Genomic DNA, 6132 nt, shown 5'->3' with positions numbered 1-6132 from the left:
ATCGAAAAAAATGCAGTCGACATGATTAGTATTTTGTGATATTTCCAAAGCCTTCGATCGTGTGTAGCACAAGGGACTTAGTGTAGTATGGTACCTGAGGAAAACTTCTAGTCTGGTTAAATAATTATATCAGTAATAGAAAACAACAAGTCTTTGTAGGAAGTAGTAAGTCTTCCGTTAAATCTATTCCGTCTTTTCGTAACTGTATGCCTGTAAGAGTTGTCGTTCTTGCGGGACGGTATATAAACTTCCGGGATTAAAGTAATAGGGCGGTTTTATTTTTCAGAAAAATATTTATTGTCGATGGATTCTCTCGTCATGAACTCTCCACCTTTGCCAATATCGCTCAGAACAACTGTAGAAAATCATTCAAAAACGGAAATAGAAGAGTTTTAACGACAAAACAACCTCAAAACAAGCGGTAGCAAACTGACACTCTCCCAGCGTGTTGTCGTCACGATTCAGGCACGGCTGATTACTGCAAGTGATTCGTTTAACGGTAGGCCTAACGAAAACGTGAATGACACTAAATTCTCATCTTATTCTGATGATGTAGTCCCAAGAACTGATTTGTGTAGTGGTTGGACTGAACTAATTCTTACCCAAAAGTAACTGTTAAAGATGTTGAAAAGTATCTTATTCATAGCAGTCACATGACTGAGGACTCTGAGAAAATGCAATGTTATCGCCAGTATATCCTTCGGCTCAACTTTTATAAAGCGGGATATATTCACAAGATTGTGCTCAATGAAATAAGTGATGAGAACAAACTTTGCTACATACCTTCCAACTGCTACCCATCCATGCAAAAGGGACTGTATGAACAGTGGATCTTGGCTACTAAGAGACCCCCTTCCAAGTGATAGAAGCCTACTGCACATGTCCAGCAGGGTAAGGAGTATAAGTTAGATACTATCCATCATTAGATTTATTTGTATACATATTCATTAATGTTATAATTTTGATAATATCAATATACTTACTTATATAGGCTATATAAGTATTTTTTTCGTTCCACTCTACAACAGTACTTTGGATAACTTGATTTAATTACATAAAGTTTTATTGGGAAACACAGTTTTAATAAGATATTTTAGCTTATTTGTAAAGTAAGTACAAATCTGATAGAAATGTGTTCTGCTGAGTCTGTTTTCTTGGTTATAGAACAAACAGTTTTAGAGGTAATGGAGACCTGTCTCTGGTGAGGCTTAAATCTGCAACCTGGACGAGAGCTGGGTGCTTCATCTCCTCAGACTATACAACCATTATTTGCTGTAAATAAAAATCTGTCTATTTCAGGTATGGGGAGGACTGTACGCATGTAGCAGGGCTATTGTTTGCACTGGGAGGTCGGCCAGGAAAGAAGGTGTTGGATGAGATGGAAGAGTTACCCTGTACATCCATGCCTTGTCAATGGAACAAGCCCAGCAAGAGGATAAAGGAAACAAGGCCAATCAATGACATCAACTTTAAAAGAATAAAATATGAAAACAACATCAAGATAAAGGAAAAGAAATTAGCAAAATATTCAGTTGATGGAAATGCGTTTAGAAATCCTTTGTGCGCCAACTTGGGAACAACTCAAGGGCTGCAATATTTGATATTATCCCTCTGGTATCGGAACATAACATCGATGTAGAAAGTGATTTAATCATCTCCAATTTTGAAGGAGTTGAAACAAGTGAACATATTGTCTATGAATCAGATTCATATATAGATTTAATAAATACAGTTAAAACTGTACCTGAATCAGAATGCTTAAGTTTTTTATCAACATGCACAAAAGAAAAAGTTGAAGAAATTGAAGTAAGGACCAAAGGACAACATAAAAATCCACTCTGGTTAACAGCAAGGGCAGGCCGAATTACTGCCACTACATTTCATGGCATAACAAGAGATCCAAGAGGGATCTTGGCGCCCACCATTTGAGGATCTGTTTTCAGTTCTTGAAGATTTGTTTATTTTTTTGTTTTGTTTGTTACAGGTGTTGTAAATGTTCATGAACTGGTCTTCATTGAATGTACTCAATGATGGCACAAGATATTTTTTATTAAGCACCTATTAGCAAATATCATTTGAAAAAGATCCCAAAGTATTATTAGATAGCATTCAGTTACAGGTGGATAATGGACAATATGCTTGTGCTGTATTACTGTCGACATCCAAGATGGCTGTCTGTGGGCCACCTTGATTTCAAATCAATCCAAAAAGGTACAATGCACAACTAGGGACCAAGGGAAACCAATATTTATGAAATATCAGAAGGATCCATCCAGTACTTCCTCAGATATATCAGTAACAAGATTTTACTCTCAAAATCCAAGATAGCTGCCTGTCAGCCATCTTGATTTCGGATCAGTCCAAAAAGGTATAATGCACAACTTGGAACCAAAGGGAACCTGCATATGAAATTCGAGAAAGATCCATCCAGTACTTTCCAAGAAATAGCAGTAACAAACTTTTACATTCAAAATCCAAGATGGCCACCTGTCGGCCATCTTGAATTCGAATCAGTCCAAAAAAGGTACAATGCACAACTAGGGACCAAGGGGAAACTGCATATGAAATTTGAGAAAGATCCATCCAGTACTTTCCAAGAAATAGCAGTAACAAACTTTTACATTCAAAATCCAAGATGGCCACCATGTTTGAGAAAGATCAGCCACTTTCCAAAAAATAGCGGTAACAAACTTTTACATCCAAAATCCAAGATGGCCACCTTTCGGCCATCTTGAATTCAAATCAGTCCAAAAAAGGTACAATGCACAACTAGGGACAAAGGGGAAACTGCAAAAATTTGAGAAAGATCCATCCAGTACAATGCACAACTTCCAAAATCCAAGATGGCCACCTGTGGCCATCTTGAATTCGAAAAAGGTACTGCATATGAAATTTGAGAAAGATCCATCCAGTACTTTTCCAGAAATAGCGGTAACAAACTTTTACTTCCAAAATCCAGGTAGGAGCAAATTGCCAAGAAGAGGTATAAAGTCCATATGAAATCAAAAGAAAATAAAGTTGTCCATATATCAGAAATGGGGTTAGTTTTGTCATCGGAAGATACTTACCTGGGTGTAAGTCCAGATGGGTTAGTGAGTTGTGGATCTGAACAATACTTGCTAGAGGTTAAATGTCCCTATAAATGGAGAAATTCTTCTCTGTCTAATGCTTTAAAAGACAAAGACTTTTGCTGATGACAATCAAAAACTTCAATTGAAGAGGAATGGCAGGTATTTTACCCAAGTGCAAGGACAAATGGATGTTTGCAAAATAAAAAATGTGATTTTGTCCTACACACTATCCCAGATTTTATATCATCCCGGTTGCCTTTGAAAGGATTTTCTGGGAAAATATGCTTCAAAAGTTAAAAGATTTTTTACAGGGTTGAAATTGTGCCAAAGATGTATGGTTAATGTAGAATTCATTATTCATGACTGGATATGTTGTTTATTGTGTAATAACTGTAAGAACTGGAATATTTGTTTTGATGAAGTTAAGAATGTCAAAATATACATAACTGTAGTGTATAATGATTTAACATTATATCATCACATTAAAAAATATAAATAAGGTGAATTACTTCTTCATATACATTTACAATGAATTTGTTACAAGGGAACCATTGATAGATGACTTTTAGAAAAGTGTTTGTTATTTACAGGTGACCTTTAAGGCAGGTTTGACTGTACTAGATATAGTACCAACTTTGCTTAGAAGGCACATAAGAACTGCTTTACCGCCTTTTAAAGCCAGAGCACCAGTGATCATATTTTAAAATTGATTAACGTGCATATTTCTTAAATTAAATAAGTACCAGTTAGGTAGAATTTAACATTTTATTCTGCAACTAGAGGAGGCAGCAAGTTGGTCAAAGCTGTGCAGACAAAGAAAACATGGTCAACATATTCACAAAGAGCCAAAAGAATTACACCTTGCAAAATTCTAAAGTTTTTTATTTGTTTCATTTTCATTTCCACGGGCTGAAGCAATCCTTCGTGTAGCCTTCTTCTTTACTGAACTGAACTTTGGTCTTGAATGGTGGGCAGTACAATTTCACACCTTTTTGTTTCAAATCGGATTGTATATGAATAAACTCCTTGTCAACCATTACTGCATCCCCTTTCTCTAACTGATGCATCTTGTTATTTCTACATCCGAGGTGGAATCTGGCCATAGTTTTGACACAAAAACCACTGCACCAGTGAAACTCACGCCAATTAGAGCTTTAAATGTATTGTGTGACTTCTAGTTAGAGTATGTTTATGATTTGTTTTCCAGTGAGGATGGACTTTGAATAAATATTTTTGTGCAATCAAGAACAATTCTTATATAAGAAAACTGTTTAAAACACTGTGGCACTCGCTATTTACAATAAAATTTAATAATATTTTACGAGACACTATTAAATGTTCGTGGTAATCAAAATAAAATACGCATTTTACATTGTACATTTTTAAAGAGAACGTCTACGCCTCATCATGAGATGAATCGATTTTGTTTTAAGTTTTTGTGTTGCTTCTGTTTGTAAAATGCTCTAAAAATATCTCCTTCACTAAAAGTGTAAAATTCCTTGCATAACGTATAGGCTTTTTCAACGAGTGAAATTCAAATATCTTTAAAAATAGGGTATTCACAGAGAAAATGTATTTCGTTTTCTACAATATTTTTACAAAAAGGACAGTCTCTGGTTTACGTGTAAATTTACATATCGGCCACTGTTTATCATAAGAGGTAGACATCTGAGTGGTAGTTGGGATAAATAGCTTCTGTAAAGACGTGCAAGGTATGACGTAGCGTAATTCGGGAAAGTTAGTCATAAATCTTAATGAGAAATAAAAAGTTCGAGTTCAATTTATTTATATCGGATAGCTTGCGAAAAGAAATGAACTTGATTTATATTCAAGGTCACAGGGGTCAAATTTGTTGAAACATTTAAACGACTTCTTCTCATGAACTAAAAAGCCTAGGGGAATGGTATTTGGCTGATATGGTCCTAGGGTGAAACCAGACAGTTTCACCATTACTTTCGGCTTTCCTTTTTGTAAAATGTATGAACGTCAGATATGTTGGACATAGATTTTCCTCATCAATAATAAGCAACAGTGGAGGTATATTAATCCTGACATTAGCGATGAGGGCCTGTCGTTAAACGAATTTACATACATATGAACGTAATCATTGTTGTAGTCTTGTCGCCGGTTGATTTCAGCTAAGACATTCAAATGAATTGAAATAGCTTCCAACGCAATTTGCCAGTACAACTATGTGCACATAACGATGAAAACAGAAAAGATCGGCTATACAAGGTGTTAATTAATTAAAATAAAATTAGAATTCTGCATGGGTGACATTAAAAATGTTCAAACAACCACTGAGAGATACAAATCGTGATATATGCCTGACGTTTAAATTATATATATATACATATATATGACATTTAGACAAACTTTGTGTGGATAACAAAACAAATAAAAATCAATATGGGACAGACACTGCCCAAAACCGAGCCTAAGTTGATCAACAGATGCACATTTTGAATGGAATGAATCATAACTTCAATAAAGCGTTTTTGTTTCATTTGCTCAAAATTTGACTACTTAAAATCCAACTATTTGAAGTCTGCACGCATAACATTTAAATAATTTTAAATTGAGATATTAATCGTGACTTGTTAAACTTATATGAAAATTGGGGTTATGCTTGGTTGTACATGATTAATTGAACACTGTTACGTGTGCACGCTTCGACCTTGTTATCTTATGCCTTACCCTAAATTTTAACTCGGACAGCGTATTGCAAAATCCAGAAAATTACAAGTGAAGTGACTACAAATTGACACGTCTGAATGTCTTTACATCGCATGTACCACCAATGTATGTTCATGGACTTATATCTCCGTGTTGTCACGTTATCATCGTTGTTTTGTTTTTTTGTTTTTTTGGTTTTTTTTTAGAGAGACAGAGAGAGAAAGAGACAGAGACAGAGAGAGAGACACAGACACACAGAGAGACAGAGAGAGACACACAGACACAGACACACAGACAGACAGAGACCAGACAGACAGACAGACAGATGGACAGAGGAAGGAAGGAAGGTAATTATCTAAGAATAGGAAAGAAGAGGGGGAAGGCT

The 6132-nt window shown here is 35.5% G+C and overlaps 1 pseudogene; it reads left to right on the top strand.

Annotated features, from left to right (window-relative positions):
• Positions 1 to 303: 303 nt before the first annotated feature.
• Positions 304 to 3665, top strand: LOC132544880 (uncharacterized; annotated as a pseudogene).
• Positions 3666 to 6132: the final 2467 nt, after the last annotated feature.

Source organism: Ylistrum balloti, unplaced genomic scaffold (assembly GCF_031769215.1).
Source record: "Ylistrum balloti isolate Yb309-2 unplaced genomic scaffold, AGI_CSIRO_Ybal_v1 Utg369812, whole genome shotgun sequence".
Classification (NCBI taxonomy): domain Eukaryota; kingdom Metazoa; phylum Mollusca; class Bivalvia; order Pectinida; family Pectinidae; genus Ylistrum; species Ylistrum balloti.
Note: the sequence above shows the minus strand (reverse complement) of the source record. Positions and strands in the feature narration are given on the sequence as shown.